The sequence below is a fragment of the Lycorma delicatula genome, chromosome 8 (assembly GCF_047948215.1).
Source record: "Lycorma delicatula isolate Av1 chromosome 8, ASM4794821v1, whole genome shotgun sequence".
NCBI classification, from domain to species: Eukaryota; Metazoa; Arthropoda; class Insecta; order Hemiptera; family Fulgoridae; genus Lycorma; species Lycorma delicatula.
Window position 1 is genome coordinate 37,412,657 of NC_134462.1, and position 20,926 is coordinate 37,433,582.

The window sequence follows — 20,926 nt, forward strand, 5'->3', positions numbered from 1 at the left end:
AAAAAGAATCTTGTAAAGATTAAAAAACAATTTTTTTGGGTAATAATTAAGCTGATTAGTTAAAAGAAATAGAAGGAAATGTACAGATACAATTTTAAATGATAAAAAAATGATAATAATTGACAATGTAGACTTAAAAATTATTTTGACGTTTAAAAGATTAATGTAGATCAGGAAAGAATCATAAGAACTTATGAAATCATTCAAATAACTGATAATAATTGACAAGTTACAAGACATACCGATAAAAATCGCATTAAAAAAGACAATGTATATAACATTTTCAAAAGACTCCATCAGAATTCATGAAACAGATAATATGAAATTCATCCTTATATCTTAAACAATAGTAACAATGATAATCTAATTAAAACAAAGTTAAAGGATTTTTTCTTGTATTATTATTACGACCGTAAATGTGCACTTACGAATTTAATGTAAAAAAAAAAAAAAAAATCAATTAATATTGTACGAGAAAATGCCAGATTCTAGAGAACTGAACCCAACACTAGTTATTCACAAATCATTATATACACGACTTGTTAATGTACAAGTCATTTATACTGGTTAATTCAAGAGTATATAAACAAATTAGCTGACTTTTAATTTTTCCCCGTAATTATGAATTTTCATGATTAATGAATTTAATTTTTTACCTATATCCTATGAATAACAATAAGTAAAAATTTTAATAAAAAATCGTGAAATACAATCTGATTTGTTAAATTACTATTCAGTCAAACTCATAAAGAAAAAGTTTTAAAACTTGTTTTAAAAACAGTTTTAAAACGAAATACGGAAACATATCGATATTTAAACAATTATCATCGATAAACGTAAAAATAAAAATAAATCTAAATACAAAAATGATATTAATTACATTTTAATATAACCAAACACCGAGTTGATATAGTGGTAACCTCGTGGACGTAAATCAGATAATTTCGAAGTCGAGAGTTCTAAGGTTCCAAGCCTAATAGAGGTAGTTGCTTATATTCGGATTTGAATACTAGGTCGTTGATACCAGTATTCTTTTTTGGTGGTAGGGTTATAATTAACCAGACGTTTCAGGAATAACCAACCAAGTTGGCCTAGTGGTGAACGTGTCTTACCAAATCAGCTAATTTGGAAGTCGAGAGTTCCAGCGTTCAAGTCCTAGTAAAGTCGGATTTGAATACTAGATCGTGGATGTCAGTGTTCTTTGGTGGTTGGGTTTCAATTAACCACACATCTCAGGTATGGTCGAACTGAGACTGTACAAGACTACATTTCATTTACACTCATACATATCATCCTCATTCATCCTCTGAAGAATTATCTAAACGGTAGTTACCGGAGGCTAAACAGTAAAGAAAGAAAGAATACTGGAACTGCACGCCGTACCCCGCAATTCAATCCCGTAAGTCCAAAGAAGCTTCAAAACTGATTTATAAATCAATAATTTACATTCCACTGAAAGCCGAGATCTATGTACTATCAGCCAGTACATGTTTTTAAACTTGAGATCCTACTGTTTCCGCTTAGAAGTGATATGTTTCGCCCAAGTAAGTCGTCGGTCAAGATGAAAACCAAAATATTTACAGTCCTGAGATCTCGGAATCGGAAGATTGAAGGTAGAAAGAGGACATTCTTCCCTACGAAGGGAAGAATGTACAAGACTACATTTCATTTACACTCATACATATCATCCTCTGAAGTATTATCTGAACGAAAATTACCGGAGGCTAAACAGGAAAAAGAAAGACGTCTCAGGAATGATCGGCCTGAGTCTGTTCAAAGCTACACGTTTACCAGTACAATCGCACAGATCTTGATGAGTCGCTAATGACTTTGCGACTATAAATAAACATCTGATGTAGACACCACATCACCACAGACTTCCTTGTACGCCTATTAAATTACATATGCACATTTTTTTTTTTTTTAATGAAAAGTATATAATATTTTGTTTCATTAATAACTTCTAATATTATTTCAATTTTTTTTTATTGTTATTGAATTATTATTTATCGAATATTTTTTTATAATCACAGGTTAATAATTACTAATAAATCAATCAATATATTTAAATTAAAAAACAGAAAAAGGAGATGAAGTCTGATTCGAACCGATGTGCCTTCCGTTTGTAAGATACAAATATCTCATTAATTAAAATGTTGTATGGATATAACTCTGGAACCAATGAAAATAAGTACCACAGAATATATGGTTGAAAAGCTCTCAATGAGAGCTTATTACTGCAGTTAAGAAAAAGTCAAAATCAAAATATTATGGGATTTTGAGCTTTTTTGGATACTTGGTTAAGTCCATTGAGGTATGGTCAAAATGGATATTTCCGTTGAAATCTGAAAACCGAAATTTTTCGCTTAAATATTTAAGTAAAATTAAAATAAATTAACAAATGTATCATCAACATGTATATACGTCTAGTAAACGCACTGTTTTCTTACAAAAGAAAAAAAATCTGAGGTGGGCTGATTATAGGATTTATTAACTTAGATATCGCTGCAGGTTTGTCAAAAATACAACTGAATGAGAATTTAAACTACCACAGAGAAAACGTTCACAAAAAAATAAACCCTGATGCACATTTCAATAATTAATTGAACTTTTTCAATGTCATTGTCAGTTGACATAGAATTAAAAACATAAATTCATAAACTATATATAAAACAACTATAAAAACTATATATATGAAACAACTGACTGACTGATAATCAACGCCCAGCAAAACTACTATTTTTGCCAAATTGATGAATATTTGTATACACGTTCTTCTTACGGTGTAAATGAACAATAAGAAAGGATCTTTTGAAATTCAGAGTTTAAAGGCCTAATGTGGGGTAATATTAAATTTTACTATTTTTTTAAAATTCTCGGTAAAAAATGAAGATATCAACTTGACCTTTGTTTTATATAATTTTCATGGTAATATCTAAAAACTGATTTCTAGATTATTTGAAATTCGATTTTGAAAGGGGTGAAGACAGATAAAATTATTTCAAACAATGCTTTCAGATATTCCCAATTTCCGACTTTAATAAACGTGATATTTGCTTGGTTTTGGTTTGAAAATACTCTTTAGATAAATATCTAAAAAATCTTCTCAGATTTTTTTAATTTTATTATTTTAAGGGGTAAAAAAATAATTGTTTTTTTATTTTTTTTTCCTTCATTTTAGTATATATTGGACGGGAAATATTTGTATATTATATAGAAAATCCAACCTTTTTGTTTAACTAGGACTGTCCTAAACAAAAATGTACAAATAATTTTTTTTTGTTTTTAAGTATTTAATTTTTCAATAGCGGTTTAGTAATAAAATAAATTTACAAATTTATGTAGATCAATAAAAAACGACAGTGATGTGAAGGTTTTTTTAATTAGATTTTTGTTAATTATAAACATCCTACTTGTTTAAATATAAAGAATTACAGAAGCATATAATCGTTTATTAAAATTATATTTTCTTTTTTTTTCATATCTTATTTAATTATTATTTAATGTTTTTTTTAGTTATTTAATAAAAATTACTTTTTACACATCCTGTTATTATCACTTACATTATTCTAAAGACTGTTAATTTATTTTAAGACTTATAGTCAACTATAATTAAAATCAAAAGGGATCTTTTTAATATAATAATACACCACAAATGATAATAAAATAATATAAAATTTTTACTTTTAATTTAGGAACTTATCTATCCCGCTATAAATTTTAAAATTGAAATTATACTGCTATAAATGTATATGGAAATCTTTTATTACAAATGCACCCTACTTCAATTATTCATGTTTGTTCTATTAAGGTTAATATTAGAAAAATAAAATTTAATTGTAATGGGAATTATGAGGGTTTTAAGGTTTAAAAACACCATACCTGATAACCAAAAACAACCAAAAATTAATAGATAAAAAAACACTACACATTGTATTATTATCATTAATGGTTATTATTATTATTGTTGTTATTATCACTAAAATACAAGATTACATAATTTTAAGATACAATCATTCTGTCATGTATAAATTATGGAATACTTTTTGATTCTTCTTCGTTTTTGTTTAAAACCTATTTTTTTTTGGTTTAATTCTCAAAAAGCTTCCTTTATACGCATGAATTACTTTATTTCTTTTATTTCCTTTTAATAATACGAAATTTACTAAGAGATTCGTGTTTATATATCAATGCAACCATTTAAAAACACATACAACATTTTAATTAGGATAGAAATTTTTCAACATAAATAAAAACTTTCACAATATGTAAAACGAAAAAAAAGAATATGTAATTATGTTATAAGTAGCTATACTTGCGATTTTTTGTATATATATATTATTTCAAAGAGGATTCTTTTATATTTAGTAAAGAAAGGTCAATTTTTAATTCAAAAATTAAATATGTGTTTAGCATACTAATGACTTTAGCATGACATGTATACATTGACAACCGTGTAGTGAGAGGCACGTATTACTTGTTATTGTAAGGAATGTTAAAGATTTTCATTGTTTGATACGTAACATTAAAACATTTTCATTGTTAAAAACTGCATGAGAATTTATTTTATCAAAGACTTTGAAAGAAGGCAATACAACAAAGGAAATAGTCATTCTTTTGCAAAAGAAAGAGAGAGAGAGAGGGATAAGGTAACTAAAAAATTTAACATTTTCTTAGAAAAAACATTTTTTTTAAATTTAAATTTCTGTTTATCAGTTTTTTAAAAGTAATAAAAAAAGCCATTTGATTCTATCAGAAGACAATAAAACTCAACGAAATCGTTTACAACCTTTAAGGTAGAATTTTCTTTATTTAATAAAGAATACATTTTTTTTCCTCTCCTTTAAAGTTTTTAAAATAATTGAAAGCGAGCGATAAAATATCAGCAAACGTTGTGTTTTCAACAATCAGATTAAACAATTTTACCCGTTTCTTGAAAAAAAAGTATTTAAACTAAATTTTTTGAAAGAACTTAAAAAATGTTCTTGTTTTGATTCAACGATATTTTTATAGTTTGTAAAATAAGCCAGAAAATTACGGGAATTTTTTTTTTTATATAATGAAAAGAAAAACTTATATATGTAAATAAATTAAATTTTATTCAAGTATTGTACTGTACATACTTTACGTTAGCAGCAGACATAGTGCTTACTTCACGGGTAAAAAGAAAAACCTATCACAGAATTTTCCAGATAAGATAAAGTAAAATTATGGAAAAACCTTGACCAGAGTAACGTCGTAATTAATTACAAAAAGTGGTCAAATTTTTATTAATGTAGTATAAACAAGTAACAAAATATTTAAAGAATTAAACCAGTTTTATGAAAAATCATAGTAAAAAAATAAAATGTACGGCTATTGTAAAAAACACTTTAATAAACATAAAAAAACCTTTACTTGTTGATAATACACATCTTTACTCTAAAGAAAAACTGCCTTTCTTATTAGACTTTGAAAACATGATATGATAATAGCTGTTAACTTAATAGAGGCATAGAATAATTTAAAAAAAAATGATTCATTTATTAATGTCTAAATTATTTTTCGTTTAATGAAGTAATTTTTGTACTACAATATTTATAGGATTTTTTTTTACGTTTCTGTTTAAGTCTTCTAATTTCATTTTCCCCCAAATTTTAGGATAATAGGATTTTGCAATATTTTTTTTTTACAAATAAACGTAAAAAATGATATTTTACTTAATAATAAGCTTATTTATTATTAAAAAAATCACAACAATAAATCTAGAGAAATATCTAAAAGTACCTATTACGGACTTGTGTAAATAATAATAATAATAAAAACAATGAGAAACTAAGAAAGCTACTGCGCACACTGTTTTGAATTCAAATAAATAACTACAAAATATTTTATCCAAGTATTACATTTTCACTTAAAGTTACCGGCTTGACAATAATGTAAAACGTATATGACTAAGTCTATAAACAACATAAGAAATTCTCTACTTATTATTAATGAATAGTTGATATGTTAATAAGATTGACATTCCAAAAATAACTTCAACATCTTTCAATTCTATTTAATTAAAAAAACAACATTTCTCTAAAACATAAAATACTGAACTATGAACAGAATAAAAATATTTCTGAACATTTTTTAAAAAAACTAACTTTATCGTGTCAGGTCAGGAGGAATGTCATAAATTATTGGTGTCACCTTGTACAACGCATTAGCAAATCATTATTAAAATATGAAACGTTAGATATTACATTATTCATAACAACACCTGTTACTCCAATTATAATTACAAAGAAAATTATCGTAAATTTATTATTTTGTCGGGGAAAATCTAATAAAAATTTATTTAATACTACTAAAAATACATAATTAATGTTTGAAATATTATAATACCTATTTAAAAAATTCCATTAATCTAACGATGCGACAATATATTCTACATATAAATTTATAAAAAGTAAATAATTTTTTTTATATACATTAAAACTCTTAAAACATATTTTTTAAACGATTGTAGCCAATTATATTTTTCTGTTTTATATTATCATTACAAATACAGTCCTTGTCCTCGTTATATTATTTTGAACAAACTTTTCTACATTAAAAAAAGAAAAAAAAAATTAAAAAGTTGATATTTTTAATGTGTAATGTTTAACACTTAATACATTTCTCTCATGAAAATGAAAACTACACAATAATAAAATTAAAAAAAAATATTTCCCGACTAAAGTTATTTTCCAAATAAATGCTAACAAAATGAGTTTGTATTATTAATTAAATTAGGACTTTCTTTTTAAAAATAATTACATAATTAAAAAGCTACAAAAGTCTAAACCAGATGCGCAACAACAGAATTATTTAAAGTTTTAATATTTTAAAAGAAAATATAACAATTTATCAATAAACTGTTAATAAAATATATATATTTAAATAATGAAAAATTCCTCAAAAATAAGGAATAATTTAGGATAAAATAATTACAAAAATACTTTTATTTATTCAGTAATAACTTTTTTTCTTTATTTACGTATACCAGTTAAAAAATTCTATAAAAATTATAGTATGAAAAAAATAAATACGTAACCTAAAAAAATTGAAATAAAATACTGAAAAAATATAGTTTCATTAAATATTATTTACGCAAACGAAATAAGGCAAATAAATTAAACGATTTTTATTATTAATTAACAAATAATAATTATAATTTTGGCAAAAAATAAATTAATTATGGAACCCAAAAATTAACATTTGCACTATAAAGTAAACCTGGTTAAAATATAAAAAAATACAACGAACTATTTTATTGATTTAAAAAACAATTCAACAATTTTCAGGCAACAGGTATTAGTTTTTATATTCTCAAAGAAAATAAAAATTTAAAATCAATTCTATTTTAAGCAATATTCAACATTCAAGGGAGCTGAAGAGAGCTAATTCAAGGGAGCATTCAACACTCAAGAGAGAAGTTTAGAAATAAGGTAAATGTTGCACTTGATTTTTAGATTTTGTTCATAAATATTAGATGATATTTATTTTATAAAACATTAATTTAAAGTAAAAAGTAAATTAAGAGAAAAATAATAATACAAAATACTTACTTGTAATAAATCAATCTTAAGTCAGTATGCTGTAAGGAATATTTTATATTTAACAGATTATAAAATAAAAATCACTAAAATGTCAATTAATTATTATAATATATTTATCATATATATTAATAAATCTATATATTATTTAAAAATAAAAATATAATCACGCACGATTTTAATATTATCGCCACAACCGTAATAATGGAACGTAAATTGACACCATACTGTTTTTATTCCGTTTATATAGAAAGGTAGATCAATTAGTCCGTAAAGTCTTCAGTGTATACGAGCGTTGCAGTCTCTTTTAAATGACAACAATGAACGTCGACAGCGGTCTCATATCACAAGCAACTAACGAACCAGCCGCTTGTCGGACCAACACTGATGTCTGAAGAAAACCCGGCCAGCGTTGAGAATCACCACTACCATTCTAGTGGTATGTGTCACGTGATCCAAACATCCCCCACCACTAATCATATATATATAAAACGTACAGTAAATATATATCCCTTTTATCAATTTATTATCTTATAATAATTTTTCAAGACCTTTGGAATTACACCCTAAATGAAATTTACTGTAACAATTCTATATAAATTATCAAAAAATGTAATTTTATGTTGTGCCCAGAAATTTACACTTCTTTCGATAAAAATTATTACATATAAAATAAATTCTGTTTAATAACTTTTAGTTGCAAAGCATAATAAATGATGTAACAAATTTAAATCTTACATAAAATATACTTTAATATAAAATTATCGTTTTTTTTTTTTTTGTTTATAAAACTCGAAATACCATTTTTTTTTAATACAAATCATAACCTTTAAAATTAAATTATAGAAAATTAGCTCATTAGTATAATTTTTGTCGGTTTGCTTTTCATGTAAAGCTATTTTTTTAATCAAAAAAAAATATATAAAAAATAAATTTATTATGATAATAATTGGTTTAAAAAATAATTTAAATTAAAAATATTATATATATATCTGATGACAAAAATAATTAAAGATCATTTAACAAATAATAAAAAATTAAAAATAAGACTGCAAAAAAATTTTTAAATTAAATAAATTAAAATAAAAAAAACCACAAAAATCGAACTAAAAAGCAGAAAACAAGGTAAAAAACAAAGTAAAAAGGTAAAAGCAGAAAACAAGCAGAAATTAAGGATTAAACATCGATACGTAGTATTTAATTTTTAAATCATTTTTTAATTTAAAAGAAAATTTTAAAAAGTGTTCCAATCTCTTCCTTAAATTCAAACTGAAACTAAAACAGTTTTCTGTAATTAGCATTCTTGTGATGGATTTTGGCAAAAAGTTTTCTAAATAAAAAAAATTGTGATTATGAAATTTAAAATAATTTTCTTACGTAGTACTTAAAAAAGATTTCAGTTATGGCTCTAATCTCCTACTGTTCAATTTATATATATATTTTTTTTTTATTTACCCGTTCGTAAAGTATTTTAAGAAATAATTTTCAGGTGTAAAAATGTTAAACAATTAAAATTCTTTTGTTGTAAAAAATTATGATCAGTTATCAAAAATTTAATAGATCATTATACGAAAATTTAGTGACTATTTTCATTTCTTTATTATAAAATATTTCTCTGGCTAGCTAGTTAGCTAGTGGTTAGCCTAGTTGGCTGAATAATTTGTCAGAACGTGATAAAAGTATATATTATTGCAGTCTACAAATGTACTCATGATTAAATCTCTAATTTTTGTGGCTGAGTTTTAGTAATTTCTCTTTTATACAGCAGGTTCTGGGTTTGAGATGCAGTCATGTAATACATTTTTCACTCGCTACAAAAATTTAGTACATATCTTAACCTTAAAAATAAAAAAAATGACCAGTCTACATCCATAGATATTTTCTTACAAAGAACTAATATTGCCTAAATTTTCATTAGCAAAAGTGGTAAATTAAATAAATACCTAAGAAGTCTAATAATACTATTAACAAAAAATTTTATTGTTAATATTTATAACCCAAAAAATACCTTTCGGCACGCCAGAAGGCGGAGGTAGATTTCATCGGTGCTAAGTAGCGGATTAAAAAGATTTTCACCTTAAAATTAAGAAAAACTTCAAATTTATTAAATACAATGGTTGTATGTGAAAAAAGTTTCACATGTTTAGCTAACGACAAGCCCCCCCCCCCCACCTTCTTACAATTCCAGCAATATTTCGGTCATCCCTTGCCGTAAGGGTTAGTCATATCAAAAATTGTTTCAAACAAAAGGTTTACGTAATGTTTGTTTAGAAGAATAACGAACACTTTAAATCGATCCGTACTTTGCCTCCTAAGGGAGGTATGCTTCTTTCTTGTCTTCGAAACCTCACTTTTTCAACTCCCTGGGCCAATGGTTGGTGATAGAAGAAAATTAACTTAGATTCGTTTTAGGGTCTTATCCAATAAAATTGTAGGAACGAATTCGATATTTTACTTAATAAGAAAGTTATAGTAATTTTTTGTTTTGGTCATTCCTTGTATTTGGTTGGTCATATAAAAAATTGTTTTAGACAAAGATTTTAGGTAATGTAGAGAACTAACTCGACCACTTTAAACCTACTCGATACTACGCCTATTAAGAGAGGTATGATTTTTTTGTGTTCAAAATCCCATTTTTTCCACCTACTGGGCCAATGGCTGGAAATGTCAAAAAACTTTACTTACATAAGTTTCCTTATCCAAAGAATAGTAGGAACTTTAAACTAATTCGATATTTAATTTAAAAAAAGGTATAGCAATATTTTTTTTCGAAATAGCCCCCTTATTTACACCTTCATGTTCCGATTTTGGTTGTTACCAAATTCCGATTTTGGTGGTCGACTTCGTGACAAGTTATTTTTTAGGAACAATTTGAAAGTAATTGGTGCAAAATTATGGCAGTTATCGTGTCCACAAGAAAGTGATATATATATATATATGTATGTATAAAGTTTTGAGCTGATGGTGGTTTTGGGTCTGGGGGATGTGAAACGTGAAGATATGTCGAAATTTTCCGGAATTCGAATCATGGTACCTATTACAATAGGTAGCCAGCTTTCTTATGAAATCTACCTAAATGTATTGTACGTGATCTGAGGCACATATCAAATCTGAAAATGCTGTAGCTATATATACATATCCATTAAAGTAAAAATATTAATGTTATCTTACTTTCTGGATAATTTATTTTACGTGATTAAATTAATTTTATCTTTGTTTAAAGTTTTTACATTCTCCCTTACAACCTAATAATATATGTAGTAATATGTATTACCCAATAATGTGTATTAACTAAATCTGGATAACTGGTGAACTAATAAGTTATTACATATTTTTTTACGATTTCGGAAAAAAAAACTTTCTCTTAAATCTTAAATCCAGACTACTTCTGAAATAAATTTAGAGTATACATCTTCAATTAAACTCTACTAAAATTGCATGCTTTATTGCTCGTCTTTTTTACGAGAGTGGTCATCCTAATAAGCATTATTTTCTGAAACGTTACATAAGAGTGATTCTCAGGCTAGCTTGGCTAGGCCCATACTTAGTTGACTATTAGCATATTTTACATATGGTTAACTTTTCAGACAACAGATAAAGAATTAGCTATCTACAACGTATAGAATATATTCTTAATCGATATTAAGAATTTGTACAAATATGGAGTACTCATAAATTATAGCAACCCTTAAATAAATTTTCAACACTTCATTTTAATTTTTTTTTTCATTTCTCCTTGATGATATCGCCACATAAGTATGAAATTTCTGCGTGGGATATGGAAATGGAAATTTTTAGCATATGAAAAATAACATGCCTGACCGGGATTCAAACCCGGGACCTCCAGATGAAAAGCCGAGACGCTACCTCTCTGACACGAAGATCAGTTAAATGTAGAAAAATTGAAATTTGGCAAATGCTTTTACACAATCTAATTTTCGAATGAGACCACCATACATAGCTCAAGCTTAGGGAATGGTCCCATGAGATAAAGCTCAAAAAAATTTAAATCGAAAAGGTAGAATTGTGATACAACATTATAAAGGATAATGAATTAAAAATATTTTAAAGACAAAATATCGAACTAGGACGACAATCACCGGAATGGCAACTTCTAAAACGACTTTTTCAGGAGTGGTTTCAATATTCGTCTATAACTCCCGAATAGTGATCTCATAGTGAAATGGATATCCTTTTGAGATAGGAGCATTTACCAAATTTTAATTTTTTAAATATTAAATGGCAGCTGTATTAGTTAGGATTGTCTCGTAGCCCCATAGATTTTTTTTTTACATCAATATATTTTTCAATGCCCTTTAAAATGAAATGTCATAAACCACCCTTTCCATTTAATATTTTTAATTTCTACTTCTTTGTGGGACCCTTGGTTGCATAGATCGTTTCCAGTTAGAAGCATTTTGCTAAATTTAATTTTTCTATATTTAACGGTTGATAAATTATTTAAAGTTTGCCATACTTTATGAACACTCTGTATAATCTATATTATATGTATGTAAAAGAAGTATAAGTATACTATTTTAATATAAAACTAAATTTCTAATAGTTTGCTAAAAAGAGGCAATATTATTTAGAAAAAAAAAATTATATTGAAACTTTTTTCAAAAGATAATTCAAGACTGTCTTGTGTGTATAACACGAGATCCAATTTGGAATTTCCTTAGTTCTTTAACAATTATAGTCCCGTAGACAAACTGCGATCGCTATCTAGAATATTCTATAATAAAATGTATGTATTTACTCGGTTACAATACTATATAAAATTAGAGTAATTTAAGATCGACATGGAATTCCCCATACTTTTGTAATTTACTATCTACATAGAAAAATTGTCAGGATTTTTCTAGAATAAACTGCACGTATAATAAATTTTAAATTAAAAGTAATATATTGTTATCTGTGATTAGAAATTCTTATGGTAGTGAACAAAACACAAGTTTGTTGAAATTTCTCTATCTTCTGTTTCAACTTTGGCATGCATTTATTCATAAAAAATTTGTGCTATTAATGTTAAATTGCGAAAACATCTCAATATGAGTTTAATCTCAAGTTTAAAGTGACGAATATCCAAAATACTGTTATATTCGTAAATATCAAAAGTGAAGTTGTAAAAAACGGTTTGCCACTTATTTTTATTAACAATTTTGGCGAACGTAAAAAAAGGTTTGAAAGAAAGGTTTTGTAGCAAAGGTCGAAAAAATTCATGTACACAATTTAGTACAAAATTTGACCTGTAGTTTAAAACTAAAACCCCAATTTTTTTTGCATCTCAAATTACATTTACAATCGGTTTCATAGATTAGAAATCATAAATAGATTTCATATCAATAATCAAGTAGTTAGGAGTTTTTGTGGGTAATAAAGGTGTTTCCCTTGAAACACCTTAATTAGTTACATTCTATATAAACAATAATAAATCAACGGTGGCATAAGAATTGATAAAACCCAGTCAGTAACGAATTAGAAGTCATAATACTCTCTAGTACTACTTTTCTTGCCTTTCGAATACCTTAGACAAAATAGATAGTAGACTAATTGACCTGTACGAACACAGGTCATGCACCGACTTGCCCGGCTTAATTACCATCACTATTTGAGTCACCTTCCACTCCAACGGGTAATACGTCGTTTGAAGGATACCATTAAAGAATTGTGTCGTATAAATTACAGCCTCAGTGGGATTTTAATGAGCATTTTGTTGGTAACCAAGTCAAATCCAGTTGCTTACTTTGAGTTCTGTGTTCCTTTGCAATCACTTCCAGCGCTTCCCTTGATGGAAAGGCTTGATCGGAAGAATCATCAAATTCAGGGTCTCTAAGAAGTCCAGAATTTCCTCTTCATCATCTCTATAAATGTTAAGTAGCAGAAAAACTGATTGCACGGGACAATGAGAAGGCCTTCTCATTGTTACTTCTAGTCCAAGACCGATCTGATTTCTTTATTGGAGGGAACTGAGGCGATGGCCGCTAAAATTTCCTCGTAGTGTTCAGAAAGAATAAATTTAATTTCATATTATGAGATTTGTTGAAGATATTTACAATTTTTTTTTTTTTATTTACAGAGAAACAATCCTTGAACAAAGTTTGATTTTTTTAAAGAGTTTTAGAACGACGTCTGGAATAAAAATAATACATTGGTCGTCCAGAAAGTAAGTACCGTTTGTGCATCACATGCGCGTAGCTTCATTCACAATAATGGGTCAAAGCCAGTTAGTTTCAGTTGTTATTCTGCTAGCGCTGAATGAAATTTCATAGCTATATTGCGACACTTAGGTATTTTGCGTGTGTTTAAAGCGAATAAAAATAATTGAAAACTTCGCTTACTGTAAAATACCAACGGTCATACTTTTTTTTCTGAATGGGCAAGGTGTTCATCATGTGGTAATGTATCATCTAATCATCGCCGTATATGATTGCACTGAAACAAATGAAAAGAACGTAAGGAAATGGTGTCGTTTATTGGCAGGGAGAACATTTTTTCAAGACGATCAACGCTCAGGATGCTGTACTCTCATTAATGAACAGCTGAAGGAGCTGTTTGTGATCATGCTCCCTACAGAAGAGGCTCCAAACGATTTTCACTCCTCTACAAATTGGAGGAGTTTTATTGGCGGGAACCACTGTAAAAAAAACAACGACGTCACCAGCTGTTTGTGAGTTGCTTAATTGACTTGCAGGAGACTTCTTTGACGACGGTACATAAAAAATATTGCTCGTTTTAACAAATATTTGAACTTAGGAGGTAATTATGTTAAAAAAAGCTTTAAAAATATAGATTTTGGTATAAATTGTTCCGTAAAAAAGATTTTTACTTTCTGAATGACTCACGTATATCGAATATATCTATAGTAAATATAAACTTTAATTGTCAAACCTGTTATACAAAATTCTTTTTTAATAATAAAAAATAATCGTAGTCGTATATAGAAATAGAAATATATATATATATATTTTACTAAATCAGATAAAAATGTAATTAACTGAATAATTATACAATAGAATAAAAGTAGTAATTCATGAAATAACGTAAGAAATGAATGGAAAATTGATAGAAATTTAATACACAATTAACTATGAATTATTAATGATTAAATAAAGAGTAAAAAATTTTTCTGATATACTCGTATATATCCTCAATATATAAATATCTTGCTCGCGCGTACGCGCATGCGAGTATGTGTAGACAAAACAATTTATGTAAAAAGTATTTCTTTTCTACTCGTATTTTAAGTATCTGCTATACAAAGTTTTTAATCTTAAATTTATTTATTATTAGAAGGAAAGAAAAACACCACAGATTAACTTGTTAATGTTACATTTAAAAATATAAAATAAACAATCAATCATTACATTAAATCTATGAATAACTTAATAAAACAATAACAAAAATAACTTACTATTAAAGTGTTACAGGTGTGGTTTCTACTGATTATAATTATAAAAAAAATAAAAAATAAACAATTGTAATAATTAAGACTAAATATATTTGTTAAAATTAATTTTTTATTCCTATTACTTTTCCTCATTTATTATTCATTTAAAGATAGTTACTGAAATATTTCTAGCCACCTTTTAACCCTTTATTATTTTCAAAACAAAATCATTACAATGGCAATTCTAAAAGTTCGTATAAGTAGAACATACCTCTAAAACTTGTCACAACGTACTTCATATTTGTTCATATCTGAATTAAGGAAAACAGATTTTGAATACACACACATATATATATATATATATATGTGTGTGTTTGTTTGTATGAGCCTATTTAAAATGCAACTAACACAATTAAGTCAATTAGTCGAGGATATTTAAAGAATTCATCTGAATATTTTTGTTGTTGAATAAAAAATTTATGCTTAAATTTAAATACAAAAAATAATTATTAGTAATAATAACTGAGAAACCAAATTTTAATGGTCTATTTAAGATATGTAGATTCCAAATACAATATAATGACAAAAGAAGGAAGGTTTTAATACAAATTTTTAACCACTAATAGAAGTCTGTGTTTTCTAAGCAAGATTTGTACAATGGCATATCTACATAAAAAAAATATCGGTTTCCTTGTAAAGTAATATTATTAAATCTTCAAAAGTAATATTCTTCTGCAAGATTCCAGAATATGAATCCCGAACAGATTAGTTATATTTTATATGTTATAAACTTCATTCTCTGAGTAGTAGCAGTGCACAAAATCCATTATTGCATTGCAGAAAAAGGTACCACGAATCCGTTGCTTTATAACCATTTGTTCCAACCTTTCTTATGACATTGAGCGTTGCTTTCTCTGAGATTAATGATTTTCATTATCCACTCAGTCGTTGTAGTGAACAAATTGAATACATCACCTGAAGATCTGAATTTCATCTGCATTTCGGTATTCAAATATACAGCTGTATATTTAGCTTTGCAAGTAAGGAACAGAAAATAATTTTACTTTTCATTTTCAAGTGATCCTGGTATGGAATGCACTATTCTTTTAAGATTGCTGTAATTTTTTGAAATTGTCTTTTGATGTATGATAGGTCACCTATTACCATTACGGTTATAGCTTTTAACATTTGTAGTTTATATATATTTAGAATTTGGGAATTAATTTCTGGAGAAATACCACCTTAAAAATTTTAGATGTTTATTTTGTTTTTAATGTTCATTAAAAGTTATTTACCAAAGATTTTTTTGCAATAAATTTCTAAATGTAAGGTTTTGTTATATATAAAAATATAATTACAATTTTTCGAGCCTCAAATTCGGTTTGGAATTTATTTCCAACTAAAATCAAAATAGATCATCTATTAATACACAAATGGGTCGTTCAGTAATTAAAGAGACAAATTGAAACAGCGGGAAAATTATTAAACAGAATAAACTGAAACTTTCTAATGCTCAATTAGCACCGTTGACTGAAAATAATAGCTATTCGAAAAAAAAAATATATAAGGTCGCCAGGGTCGAATCGTGGACACGTGTAGGGACAAGAGAGGTAGCCTTATTGTTGAAGGCGTTTCTAGTCCATCCACGTACAAGAGTGGTTGGATTGGGGCGCTCCGATGACGCATTAAAGACCCTCAAAGTATGTTAGGTGGGCGCGTGATTCGGAAGGAGTATGTGTGGGGTGCATACTCTGATTAGGATATAGGGATGGGTAGCCCATCTGAAGAGAGGCATCGGGGCAACTGGATAGAATTGTCATGATGTTTTTAATGAACCAGGAGGACCCCAATGGGCAGGGCAGCGGTTTTAGCTTTTTGCATTAGAGTGAATTATTCTACAGCCTCTTCACTCAGGACCGACCGAGACAGCGCCTTCTGGGCGATTACCGGTCGCTCCTATATGGTTAAGAAAAAAAGTTATTAAAAAAATCTTGTAATCTCTTTTCTTTAATTCAAAATTCGGGCTGCGCTTGAAACGTGTATCTAGAAAAAAAGCAAGCAATGATAACATATTTCTTGAAATAGTAAAACCAGCCGAAATACTCTCATGGAACAGTAGGGTAAAGAGTGCATTAACCATGAAAATTTTTTTAAATTAATTGAACACTTTAAATTGGACAAAAGAAATGTCACCAATTTTTATTGTACAGGTAGAGGTGGAAGTTTGTAAAAGTGCATTAATGATCTTATTTGAAAGGAAATTAATTCATAGTGTTCTGCCATTAGGACAGGCCTGTCACGGCTGGTGCTTGTTCTATCCTTTGCTGACCTCTTTGTTTCCGTATATTTCTCTTTTTCCATCAGCCCATCCATCATTTGAAACCTCTTCCTTCCTCTTTCTTTCCTGACATTCACCAAACCTTCTAACGCATCTACTAATAAACACTTTCTTCTCATACTATGTCCTAGACAGTTTCTTTTCCTATATTCAATCACATTTTCCTGTTATCTCCGATTCTCCTTAATACTTCTTTATTTGTTACATGGTTTTGCCGTCTGACACTTATCATTCTACGCCACACACATCTCAAAAGCCTCAGATCATTTTCTGTCTGCTTTTCTCATCATCCATGTTTCAGCTCCATAGAGTATCACACACCAAATAAAACATTTCATTAATTTCTTCCTTAACGCTAAGTTTAACTTTCCACACAGCAAAAGTAATTTATCTTATCTAACTCTGTCAAATCCCTTTTCTAAGTCGAAAATGAAATATACACTTTTCGCCTTCTTTCCGCGTATTTCTTACCTATTACTTTTAGCAGCCCTATAGCGTCCCATGGTCTTACCCTTCTTCTAAACCGATATTGTTCTTCCTCAGTTCTACCATCTAATCTATTGTATATCCTCTTTTTTAAACCCTTAACTGTACCTTATCTGCATGTGATATTACGCTATATTTTATATGTTCTTCAAAATTCTTTATGTTTAAAAAAAAAAAAAAAAAAAAAAACTACCTTCTTGTCCGCATAATTGACGTAGTAAGAATATGTCGTGTTTTAAAAATATAAATTCGGTTTAAAAAAACCCAGCTTGATAATAATCAATTTTATTGATTTTTTTTATTAAATTCAATTATATTACACAGCCTTAAGAGAAAATATTTAGTTTGATGAAAATTAAAAAAAAAAACTACCTTCTTGTCCTCATAATTGACTTAGTAAGAATATGTCGTGTTTTGAAAATATAAATTCGGTTTAAAAAACCCAGCTTGATATTATTCAATTTTATTGATTTTTTATTTTAAATTTAATTATATTACACAGCTTTAAGAGAAAAATATTTAGTTTGACGATGATTTAAGAAAAAATTACCTTCATGCCCGCATAATTGTCGTAGGAAGAATATGTCGTGTTTTGAAAATATAAATTCGGTTTAAAAAAACCCAGCTTGATATTAATCAATTTTATTATTTTTTTATAATAAATTCAATTATATTACACAGCTTTAAGAGAAAAATATTTAGTTTGACGAAGATTTAAAAAAAAAACTACCTTCTTGTCCGAATAATTGACGTAGTAAGAATATGTCGTGTTTTTAAAATATATATTCGGTTTAAAAAACTCAGCTTGATATTTTTCAATTTTATTGATTTTTTATTTTAAATTTTTTTATATTACACTGCTTTAAGAGCAAAATATTTAGTTAGACGAAGATTTAAAAAAAAAACTACCTTCTTGTCCGCATTATTGTCGTAGGAAGAATATGTCGTGTTTTGAAAAAATAAATTCAGTTTAAAAAAACCCAGCTTGATATTAGTCAATTTTATTGATTTTTTATATTAAATTCAATTATATTACACAGCACATATTACACATTATATTTATTATTTCAAATCGGATTAGCGGGTCTATTTTTATAAATAAAATTATACAGAGATAAAAATAAGATTATCTCATTGTCATATGATTACAAAAATAGAAGGTTGGAATGTGTCGGGGCGCACGATCATTGGTTTAACGTGAAACATTACAGACCTTGGATGAAGTTCCTCCGAGCTACAGACCGACCAACTTATCTGCAGAGTTAAATGGGACCAGCCACTATCGTATTTTTTTTTTTAACAAAACTGAAAGTCTCCAATGGAAAATTTTATTTCCTTAATTTGGCCAACTCTGCTGATAAATTGGTCGGTCTGTATGTCAGCAAGTCACTCTTAGTGAACTGGATTGATATAAAAACGAGACATTGACTACGTACTAAATTTAATTTTAACATAAAAGAAACACTAAATGGTACATGGTAATTATTTCGACTAATATTCGACGAAAATTTTGTTCAACATTTGTCCGTGATATGAGAAGTAAGAGACATAAGGCATAATAAACAGCGGTAGAGGTGCTCGCGCCGTTGGCGTCTTTCACTGAGTATGTCGTGCCAGCTCTGCGACGTTCCCGAAATAGTCTCGCTCGCTCGGCACCGGGCATCGGGGTACCTGTGCGTGGCCCATAACCTCCCCTTTCCAACTATATGCGTAATTTATATTTCCGGTTGGCTTTTGCGCGGGCTGAGTTTGACATATTAAATTTTTATACTTTTTTACATGTTTTCTTTAATTTTTTACATATAAATATTGTCCAAAATACGCGTATTATTATTTTAATCGATTTATCTCGACAACCCCTAAACACAAACACACGAATCACCGCGCTATCGCGTTTAAGTCGTAAGCTTACTGAATGGAAATGAGTGAGAGCGCCAGTTGTGACCGATTTGCGGTGTGCCTCTCCCCGCCAACTCACTCAACAGTGACCCAAACTCAAAGTCGAGCTGACCATGTAAATTATAAAGTGACACCGCATTTACGTATCTGAGACTAATAGTTAGAGATTCATTAAGGCAGGACGATATAGATAGACCATTTCGTTACGCTACAAATTTCTGTTCTGGTACACCCGTATTTTTTGTGTAATTTTTAAGATGTTTCACGCCAATAAACCTTTTTAACTGTAAAAAAAAAATGTTCATTTACAAACAATTACTTAAACTACGGTCAAATTAACTATTTTTGGCAAAATTCATAATAAGGAACAGTGTTTAATTTGAAACAATGTTAAATAACTGGGGAAATGCAGATTTGATGATATTTTTTATGAACATCGTTGTACAATATTACAACCGCGTAATTAAACAAAAAATCATTTCTACCAGAGGCAAAAGAGTCAGATTAGGTTAATATGATTATATAAAGAGAGACATTTTTTAATTAAGTAATAGTAAGTTGTCTTAATATATTGGTAAACCAGAAAAACTTACCGTTATTTTTAGTGAGTAAACGTTGTAGCACAAGTACTGAGAACACTTAAGCTAGGAATAGATACTGTAAACCTAAAATAAAATTCTACTAAGATATACCATATAATAAAATAATAATAATAAACAATTAAATTAGATTAATAATCAGAACAAATTTTAAGAATTTATGAATTACATTACAGTGCGACAAAATCTTTTTAATAAAAAGTTAATTGAAAATAGACGCAGTTCTTAATTAAAACCTCAGAATAATTGTTTACAGTTAATATTGGCAATGTTTAGAGAAGGTAAAATAAATAGATATCACCTTAGGAATTTGTCCCTGACAATAAATTGTACATGGATCGTGAAAGTAAACCAGAATTACAACAGGTATAATGTAAGGAGAGCAACATTAAACGCAATATAAAAATGTAAACACATAATATTAATAATAATAATATTTTTGTTCTTTGTAAATTTTAAAATAGAAATCGATTAAAAAAATAAATATTTTATACTATTTAACTGTTTTATATATACATAACAAGAATAAATCTGTTAGTTGGTACAAATAAATTATTTTTCAACCAAAAATGGTTAACGGATGAATTATATTTGTTTCTAAAAATAGATAAATCTTATTGTAACAAATAATATTTGAGAAAACATTAAA

The 20,926-nt window shown here is 27.6% G+C and overlaps 1 protein-coding gene across 1 annotated transcript in view; it reads right to left on the reverse strand.

Annotated features, from left to right (window-relative positions):
* Nucleotides 1–7,961, reverse strand: part of LOC142328581 (UNC93-like protein) — a 302,554-nt gene extending 294,593 nt beyond the window's left edge. The window contains exon 1 of the mRNA XM_075372349.1: nt 7,578–7,961. The gene's annotated coding sequence lies outside the window, so the exon portion shown is untranslated. The remainder of the gene's footprint in view (nt 1–7,577) is intronic.
* Nucleotides 7,962–20,926: the final 12,965 nt, after the last annotated feature.